The 10,103-nt window shown below is 54.7% G+C and overlaps 1 long non-coding RNA gene across 1 annotated transcript in view; it reads left to right on the forward strand.

Annotated features, from left to right (window-relative positions):
- Positions 1-9,627, forward strand: part of LOC111733206 — a 12,972-nt gene extending 3,345 nt beyond the window's left edge. Inside the window, exons 2-3 of the long non-coding RNA XR_002777886.1 lie at positions 4,366-5,525; positions 9,386-9,627. This is a non-coding gene — a long non-coding RNA (uncharacterized LOC111733206). The remainder of the gene's footprint in view (positions 1-4,365; positions 5,526-9,385) is intronic.
- Positions 9,628-10,103: the final 476 nt, after the last annotated feature.

Raw genomic sequence — 10,103 nt, forward strand, 5'->3', positions numbered from 1 at the left:
CTTCTAGAAAAAGGTTGGGCCAAATGAAATGTTTCTACTGGAACAGAGCTTCCATTATCACCCAGATAAGCTACATTATTTACTGTTTGTTTTATTTATTTTATTATTGTTTTGGTTAGAAAACTGAGGTACCAGGGAGGTACAGAGATGTGCCCAGAGGCACAGCGAGGTGAGAATTGGAGATGGAGACAGCTAAGCGAGGAGCCACAGGAGGGGCTGGGCCAGAGGAGAGGGGAGGAGCATCAGTAGGGAAGGCCGGAATCCACCTGGAGCAGCACTCATCACCTGTGAAGTTCCAGCTCCGATGTTGCTTCCTCTGGGAAGCCCTCCCTAACTGCTCTGGTGGCGCTCGACTGCTCTCTCCTCTGGTTCAGCTGCTGTGGCCCTCGACACCTACCGCGACCCTCCTGATTGTGCCTGCCTTCCCCGCTGGGTGTGTGTGTGTGTGTGTGTGTGCGCGCTGACATTTGGGAGGGTTAAAAAACTACAGAAAAGTATAAAAGAGAATGAAGCGAACACCCATGTACCTGCAGGGACTGGCTTTGTGCCCCAGCTACTGGGTGGGAAGGGATCTCGCATGACTGCCGACGTCGCAGGCACACGCTCGTGTCTGCACAGGCACGAACACACGTTGCCGGACATGGATACGTGTGTGTACTTATACTTCCAAAGCGCGTGCACGCCCGTCGTCGGGAGGTTGAAGGACAGGACCCGGGCTTGTTCCAGAGAAGAGAGAAGCTGGGCGGAGGCCGGGGGTGTGGCCGCTGCTTGCCTGCCATGTGCCTGTCTGCTGAGGGTTCTGGGCGGCCAGTCCCACTTGGTGTTTCTGTCTGGTTAGGCAAGGCGGGCTCCCTCATCTACGGTGAGCTCACAAGTGAGCCGGCAGGGTGGCGGCTCCCTGACCCTATTTTCAGGGTTTCAGGCTACAACGCTTGGCTGTTTCTCGGCCTTTCCTTTCCTGCTGGCTCCTCTGCCAGACCTGGGCAGCCAGAAGGCAGTGGACAGCGCTAGCCCCTGGAGGACTTATGCATGGGTGTGGCCCCTGTGGGCAGATCGGGGCTGAGGTCCCCTGGGAGGGGAACCTGAGCGCAGGGATCAGAGCCTCAGGGCAGAGCTGGGTGACCTCGGAGCTGGTGCCATCAACCACACTGCCACAGTTTCTTGAAAGGCAACAGTCTTGAGCCTTGTGTGCCAAGAAGGGAAATTACCACCAAGTCATAATAATAAAAATTATCAACAAGCTCTAAGTTGTGGGTTGCTTTGTCACTGAGATGTGAACAAAATGACTGCTGCCAGTGTCCCAGAAAAGCTCAAATGCCCCATATTCTGCAGAGAGGTTCAGCTCTCTCCGCCAGACCCCAACTCAGCACTGGAGCTTCAAGTGCTCAGCTGGACTCAAGAGCTCCAAGCCTCAGAGGGAGGCTAGGGTTTTAAAGGGGGTCCCCTCCACATTTTACTGGGCATGTCTGAGCCCCTCGAGGTCCTGGGCCTTCCCCAGGGGGTCCATTCAGGGAGCGAGCGGCTGAACGGTGGCTCCTCTCTGAAGGACTGGCCAGGTAGCCAGTTCTGGGGAGTACTGAGCTACATTTCCTTAAGGCTGAGCCACATGCCAGGACTCTGGGGACATTACTGTCACTCAACGAGAGAGCTAAACCTGAATTATTTGTTGTGTATGCCATGAAGGAGGCCACCAAGAGAGGTGGCTGATTTTTCACTCATCCTTAAATAATGCAGAGAGCTTTACCATCTCTTGGAAAGTCCCCCCCAAACACAAGAGAATGGCACGGGGAAACGGAAGGTGGGATGGGAATGAGGTGTGAGGAAAGGGCAGAATCGCCGCGCTCCATCCGGGCAGGGGATGCTGGGAAGGGCCGGGAGAGTGACGGGCGACCATTTATGGAGCCAGGACAGGGGCAAAGGGACCGGTGCTGGGCAGCAGGGCGGTGCGGGATGACCTGTCTCCACCTCACCAGCTTGCTCTGGGGGCCTCCATTTCCTCTTCCGTAAAATGGGTCACCTACCTAGACTGGTGTGAGGCTTACATGGCACAACCTGCGAGAAGGTGCTTTAGGTATAAAGGGCTCTGGCTTGTTTAATTACCACTTTAATTAATTTAGGCCTCTAAAGAAATACCTGAAGGACAATAGGATAAAAAATCACTGAAGGAGTTGGGCTAAGGGAAAGTGGGGTAGAGACAAGAGGGAGCTGGGAGTAGGGGCAGTCCCCTGCCCCTGGGGTGTGCTCTGGAACCCCGAGGTGCCCTCCAGGTGAGTGCTGAGCTTCCGGTGGCCCAGACAGTGAGGAAATGTGATTAGTGACAAGACATGGAAGGTCTATAAACCAAAAATGAAACGAGTGATTCGAGAGAAGTCTTAGGAGGTTGTTACTGAATCCCATGTTAAATATGAGAAAACTGAAGCTCATGGGGGTTCATTTTGGCTGAAAAAACTCTAAGCCACAGAGGCTGCCTGGAGACGCCCCCATAGGAGGACAGTTGGGGGACCCAGAGTTCATGTTCCTAACCACCAGTTAACACCGCCTTGCTGGTGCTGAGGCCTGAGAGAAATTTGTCCTGTGAGTCGCTCTAAAAGCGACCTTGTGCAACATCGTACTTTCACAGCCCAGAGCCAGGCCATGGGAAATGGTAGCCTGGAGATACGTGCAGGCCCGATCTTACCAGTTTGTCTACTGATGCCATGAAAAAGCACAATGGAACACCCTGGGAGCTCTTAGCTTTTAGTAGGCCAATTTTCTGGTGAGGCCTTGGCAACGAATAGTTGCAAAATGCTCTTCCCTGCAGATTGCCAGGTCTCACCATGGCTTCTTGCCTCATGGCCAGAAGTCACCTATCTGGAAAGCATTCTCTGCTCCCCTTGCAACCTGAGAGGCATCTACTGGGGGACTGAGGACCTCAGTTGGTGAAAATAAACACCTTGCCAATCAAGAGAGGAAACCCCAAGATCCTGTCTGTGCCGTTCGAGGGGGTGGTGGTGGGCAGAGGCTAAGGGAGGGAGGGGTGCTTATGACCAGTGATTTTTCCCTTTGAAAGCTGGAGGCTGCACCTGCAACTGCAGAGCGTGAGGCTCTGGAGTCAGGCTGCCCGGTCGCAAATCCCAGCTCTGCCGCTTACTTTGGGCAACACCTGCCCACTCTGTGCCTAGGTTGTCCCTTTTGTAAGGTGGGGATAAGAGCAAGCCTTACAGGATTGAATGAGTTAATGTGAATGTGTGTCTAGAACTCAGATCGATGTCCAGCCCAGAGTTTGTACACTGAACAGGAGCTGCCATTCTCACATGGCCTCTCTACCACGTATACCAAAATGTGCCGGGGTTTCGACTGTGGTCACTTGTGGTGGCCCCGATGGGGCAAGCCAGGGTCCAGAAATGCCCCTCTTCCCACTGACCTCCCGCCCCACGTCCCGTTCATGCACGTGCCCGCTCGTGTCCATGCCGGAGCTGCCCATGCTTTCATTCCTGCTCTCTCCTCTCACATCTCACCCTGACTCTTGGCCCTGGCCAAGCCCTCCTTGCTCCAGGAAGTGCCCCCACCCTCTCTGGTCTGCCCTAGTCTTGCAAGCTGGTGTCAGCCAGGGCCCTGGTCATTCAGCGAGAGGGAGGTTGGGTGGCATGGAGCCCTGGCAGCCAGGGCCAAAGGGGCTTTCTTCCCGGCCAGGGGCCACTCTGCTGGCAAATCAGGCTCCCGCTTGGGGTCCCATCTGTAAAGTGAGGTTCTTGCCTGTCCTCTCCTTCTGCAGGGTACTTGCCATAACTGAAGTGTGTTCAGTTTTTCTCTGCTCCTCTGGCATGGAACAGGTGTCAACGCCCTGGGATAAGGGCTCAGTGGAAGGTTGGGCCCAATTCCATTTGATTCAGAGCAACTGAATAGTCATTTCAGGATGAAGTATGGTCAGATGTACGAGGTACGGGGCCATGCCAGACCTGTCCTCACCAGCCCCAGCTCATGGGGCCTGCAAGGAGGTGGGCGCTTACGTGACTGTCTGTGCCAAGAGAGCCCCTCGTTTCGGCCCAAATGATGGGAACAGGCTGGGAAGGTGAAGTCACTTGCTTAGAAACAGTGTCAATCAAGCCTAGGGGCAGATTCTCCAGTCCCTCGAGTGCCCCACTCCTACTGGTGGCTCCGTGAGGAAGAGAGGCTGGGACTGAAGAGAAAAAGCACAGGGAGCCCCCACTATTGCTAGGCGACAGCCCTTCACGAAGCGGAAAGCTTTAAGTAACCGGAAGCTGGGTTCTCAGCTAAGGATGTGTCTTCGTGCGGGTCCCGCCCTGCTTTGAGAGCTGTTTCATGTATGCTCAGTTATTAACATTAATCATTCATTTCTAATTTCCCTTTTATCTCTTTCTGCAGATATTAAGAACACATTTTACTTTCCATCATGAATGCCCCTGAATCGAAATTCGGCCTTGTTTAATAGTAGTGGTGACTTCTGAAGAACATTCTGGAATCCATTTTATCATCCTGACAATCTTAATTGAGAAAACCTCCAACATATTACACATGGCCCACAGGAAACTGATTACTACCAACGTGATAAATACTTTGGGGGTCTCAAAACCATGCTTAGCCAGGGACTGTGCACCTCAGAGCGCTGTGGCCCGGTGAACAGCCCAGGACAGAGCAGGGACAAACAGCCATGCTGTTCTCACCCTGGGAGCAGGGCCATATTCTCTCCATTTAGCAAGTGGGAAAACTGAGGTCTTGCCAGCAGCCGAGTGGATAGGGAGGTGTCTGGCTGATGCTTTTGAGGTAACACTTTGAAAGCACCTAAGTGGCAAGAGAGAGTGGCTTGGAGAAAGCTGCCAAGTTAATAAATGGTGACGATTCAAGGCCTGGCCACAGGCAACAAGTGGAGAACATGCTGCAGCTGAGCTAAGTGCTGGGCCAGCTCTCAGTTCGCGTGCCTGAGCCCAGCTTTCCGCTCAGGCTTTAACTGCACAGAGCTCGCTCTTCCCTAGAAAAGGTGCCGCCAGCTTCCCTTCCCTGGGGAGGTTTGAGTTCCGGGGTCACTCTGCCTCCCATTTTGAGATCTTCCTAGAGAACTGTCCAAGCGAGAGCCTCACGTTTTTTCTCATGTGAGAGTCTCCAAAAACCTCTTAGAGGACAGAACATTTTTGAAAGAGCCAGAGGAATCTCCTCCCCCAGTTCTAGAAACTCTTGCTCCCACCTGGATCTAGAAACTAACAGATTCCCATGCTCATGACTGCCATTGCACATGGCAGGCGTCACCACACATGGCAGGCGTCACTGCACATGGCAGCTGAGTGCCTCCCGGGAGGGTGTGGGAGCTGCCGATCCCTGCGCCGCCAGCATGCTCTGTGATCTCCACTAAGCCTTTCAATCCTTCTGCTCTGCCATGTGCACACCAAATGCTCCCGGCGTCACCCTGGGTTCTCCATGGCAAAGAGAAGTGCAATCCAAGCTGGAGGCTGGTTTTGGATCGAGGGCCACAAGACCCTTCTTCTTGGCAGTGGTTATAGATTTCTTCAGAAACGCCATTCAGCACATGCGTAAGTATCGGACAGTGCGACCAAGTGTCCCAGTGTGCCCGGGCATTTCCTGGTTGTAGCACTGGGAGCTCTGCGTCCCAGAACAACCCGGACAGTTGGCCACCCTGTCTGTACTCCCATTTGGGGTGAGAGAGTGAGCAAATCTTGGCTGGTGGTATGTCCTCCATCCCTGTATCTCCTCCCCTCAAACAAGGCTGGGGTGGCTTCTCTGCCAGGGGTGAAGGTAGAAAAGACCCGTTTGAGATTAAGAGAAAAGAGGAAAGAGGAAACTCCGAGATGTCAAAGAACTTGCATTTCCTCAACTTCAAGGTTACCTGGGCACACAGACCCTCAGCTGGGGCCCACTTGAGGCTCCTGTTTGCTGGGTTCCCCTGTGGGGCTGGGTGTCAGTCAGGAAGTCCCAGGTGTGGAGGTGGCCAGTTAAATGCCTCCACATCACATACAGGTGTTTAACCTTTCCTTGGGGGCACCATTCTCACAGGCTCTCACAGGCAGGGCGACCGGGTGAGTGCCTGTGTGCGTGCTCCCCCAACTGGTACCTTCACCTGCCACTGTGATGCTGTGCCCACACACTCACAAACGGTAACCAGAGCTTAAGCAAAACACCCACGGAGCTTGAGCTACGCAAATAGGCATGCACACATGGGAATGGGTGCAGGGGAGGGGGCCGGGAAATGGCACAGGCAGGCAGAAGAGTCCTGGAGACACTGCAGGGGGCATGTGCATGAGGAGTCCAAACTGGCACCTCTGCACGAGTGGGCTCCAGGGTGGTGATGGCCATGTACACAGCACACACACCTCCCTCCTCCAGCCTTTCTTGAATTCCTTTCTTGAATTCCAGTCGGGGCTCCAGTTTGACCAGTTTAGGGGCAGACCCAGAATGTCAAGAGATGTGCCCCACTTTCTCCCTGCCAAGCAGGAGCCTCTTGGGGCAGCCAGGCCTCTGTGGGTACCAGGGCCTGTGGCATAGCCCTCCAGGAGAACGGGCAGGCCTGGGCGTGTTGCACAAGGGAGCAGGCGTGGGGGGTTGGGGGGGCTCTTACACAATCTCGTCCAGGCTCAACAGGGCGGGAGAGTTGAAAGGCCCCTGGCAGCTCCCCAGGCTCTTGTGCTTGGGTAAGGAAACCACAGGCTGAAACTCCTGGTTTCTGAAGGGCGGGAAGGCGGGAGTTTTTGAGGCCTGCTCTGCGCAGGCTGCCTCCCAGACTCTGTCATCCCTCTGAGGCCAGAGGGGCCGCCAAGCATGTCAGGCCAAATCACAGGCGTCCAGAAACTCAGCTAGGCCAGTGCCCTCATTTCCCACCGAATATGGGAAGAATTTGCTGAAGACGTTCCTTTGTAGAGTCCTGCAAACACTGTGAAACCAACCCACTTAGGTACAGATGGCAGCTGGAAAATGGGGTCCCCAGAACACTGATGGTTTTCCTGGAGGTGCCAGACACTGTCAGAAGCACTTCTCGAATAGTAACCCCTTCAGTTCCCACCATAGCCCTGGAAGGTAGGGACTGTTATCATCGTCTCCATTTTTTAGAGGTGAGGAAGTAACTTGCCGAATTTCACACAGTGAGCATGTGGCCGGGCTAGGATCTGAACCCAGGCAGCTTTACCAGCATTTATATTCTTTCTAGTCTTTTGCGAATCAAGCAGAATTGTGATACGACCATTTAGGAATAGGTTTAAAATGGCTTTGGGGCAAGTGTTGCAAACTTAAGTGCCTACAGGGCCAGGGAGGTGAAATGAATGTGACTCAGGCTGGGCAGGGAGAGGTCTGTGGTCCAACTGGAGAGTGTAGGCAACCCAGAGATGTCCTTATGCAAATGCCCTAAACACAAAACTTGCCTGAAAGCCATTTGGGGGCTGCCTTAGAGCAGCTCTAACCTAAGCCCAGTGCACCTGAGGCTGTAAACAGAGCTGGACCTGGAAATGCGGCCTACCAGGGCACACGGGCTGGTTTTGGAGGGGTTTGAAAGGCCACAGAAGCAACGAAGGGCAGAAATGCATCAATGAGTAAAAGTGGGGAGTTGCCTGTCACTGGAGGAACCAGGCTATGATAGCTTAAGTCAAATGCCACACTGCTATGGCCAGGAGGAGGAAGGGGTCCAAGGAGACCACTTTTGCTCTGGGGCTCATCTAACATTGAGGATTCCTCCATTCTAGGATTTTTAGCCTCAGCCTAGTTAGTGACTGACTGAATCACTTGGTTACTCCAAGTCCCTTGCTACAATCCTTTGGTCTGCTTTTCGGACTCATTAAAAGGAGAGTGATATCACATTAGAGGTTGAACCTGTAAGTTTGCTGATTTTCAATTGGTTTTGACCTACAAAAACATCAATTTCATATAATTCAACCCTATAATTGTCCTACCTACTTGCAAGGTTCAGAGAATAAATGAAAAGGCTTGAAGCATGAGCCAAAGGCTCACTGCCATGTACACAGCAGATGCTCAGTGAGTGCTTGGTGAATGTAAATGCTGATTCCAGAACCAGGTGGCCATGAACCTTCTTTACACACTTCTAGCCACAGCCAGCTGCATTGGGACAGGCAAAGCAGTTCTTCGAGGGAAATTCACATTCACCCGGCTCCTCTCGATGCACCCCCTCGCCCCGCTCCCCCATAATGGTCAGAATCCAGAACAGACATATCTAGTTTTCAGCTGTGAACAAAGAGACGTCTGCCCAAGGCCACTATCCAGACAGAGAAGCCGACTCAATTGCTTAGATGTGGCACAACCAAGTTCGTGCTGCATCGGGGTTTTGTTGACTGAACAATCCCCTCGAGTGTAACCAGAGCTTTACGGATGCGCCGCAGGTAGAAGGCGCTCTCTGGCCTCATTTATGATGCCGCACAAACCTCTCAGAGAAAGTGGCACAAAGGAGGGGTGGCGGCGGCAGCAGCCAAGGAGCCCCTTCATCCTCTGAGGCCAAGGGCGGTCGCAGGTCCGCGCCTCAATAAAGCTGGCGGCGGCGGTGGGGGGGATAGAACAAAGAGTTGGGACGCGTAGTCCTCGAGGAAACCATTGCGAGTCCCTTAGATTGGCGCGCGCTCACCCTGGGGAGAATCCCACCTCCAGCCATCGGGGCGCCTTGGGGCAGGGCGGAGATCCGGCTGGCTCCCCCTCCGCCGCTGCGAACCCAGGACCGGATGGCGACCGTCAGGCAGCGGGAGGTGGCGCGGCGCCCCCGCCCTGTCCAGCACCCGCCGCACGTTTCTCCTGGCCAAAAGACAGGCAGTGCGGGGTTCTCACCCCACAGAAGACAACTCGCTCGCAAAAGCCCCACAGGCCAGCAGCCGGACTGGCAGATGTGCTCGGGGATGCGGGACTGACGCGTGCGGGACTGCGTGAGTGGGAGGGGACCCAGGCCCGGCTGGCGCTCGAGCACTCTGCGCCTCTTCACGGCCCGACAGCGGAGTCCGAGGCCCAGGGTGGCAGCCGGGCGAGTGCGTGGTAAACTCAGTAAACGGGGTCTCGCAGTGGGAATGGGGCCAGCTGGCTCCTGACCTAAGAAAACCAAGAAGAGCGACTCAGTCTCTCTTCTCTCCCCTGACTTCAAGCTCTTACTGGACTTGGCAACTGTCCCTTCTCCACGATTCCAGACTCCGGGTTTTCTCCATTCCCAGACGGGCGGCCCCAAGAGACAGACAGCGTAAACCGCCAATGGCAGAACGCAAAGCGTCAACTTTGTGTTCGCCCGCCACTCTCAGCCAGTGTGAGCTCGTTTCTCCGGAGTCCCGCCTTCCGTGTGGGGCGCCCCCTTTTGGCAACACAGAGATGAACCCTATCTGTCGCCATCTTGTGTGTGGCATAGATATTTGTCTAGAACATATTTCCACCCATTCTAATCTTTCCTCTCACATAACAGGTTTCTTAATTTGACAACCAAGTGCGGTGGCGATAAGGAGTGTGTAGCCTACGGTTTTCGGATCGTCTGCTTGGGTTGCATCGCCACGTCACGCTCGCCGAGTCCAACGCCATCTTGAGTGTGGCGCCTTGATGGTTCCCTTCTCAGGGCTCCGCGTGGTTCCCTAAATGGCGCCCCAAACGTCAAGGAGAGCCCGAGGACTATCTCAACTGGTTTAAGGGACAACCACTGCCATCCAATAACTCTCAATGTATAAGTTCATGTGTCTCTCGCGGCCGCTTAAGTGGGATGAGAGAGGGGTTGACTCGATGGCCGGGAGCTGGAAGGACGCTCCCTGAGGCATTCGCGACGGCAGTGACCGTTCGAGGCAGGCGCTGTCCAGAACCCTGGAGTGCGACGCCCGCGAGCTGTCGTGCTCGAGGGCAGGAGCCCGCATCGGCTTGAGTTCCCTCGATGTATTAATCACCCAGTTATGTGTACTCGGCACGGAGCCCGCTCGTCGGCTGGCTTAGGGGACGAACGCAGGGGGCTGGTGGTGAGCGACGAGGTGACCTCCCCAAAGACTCGGGGCCCACGGGGCTGGGCAGAGGGGGTGTACATGGTAGAGAGATCGGGCAGCTCAGGTGCGCCAGTCTCGGCCTCGCGTCTTAACCGCTCGTCGTGGGGCTAACGCCCACTTGCGTGGGGACAATTCTTGGTCGAAGGTACCCAGGAGCTG

The sequence above is a fragment of the Pteropus vampyrus genome, unplaced genomic scaffold (assembly GCF_000151845.1).
Source record: "Pteropus vampyrus isolate Shadow unplaced genomic scaffold, Pvam_2.0 Scaffold539, whole genome shotgun sequence".
In the NCBI taxonomy this organism is placed as follows: Eukaryota; Metazoa; Chordata; class Mammalia; order Chiroptera; family Pteropodidae; genus Pteropus; species Pteropus vampyrus.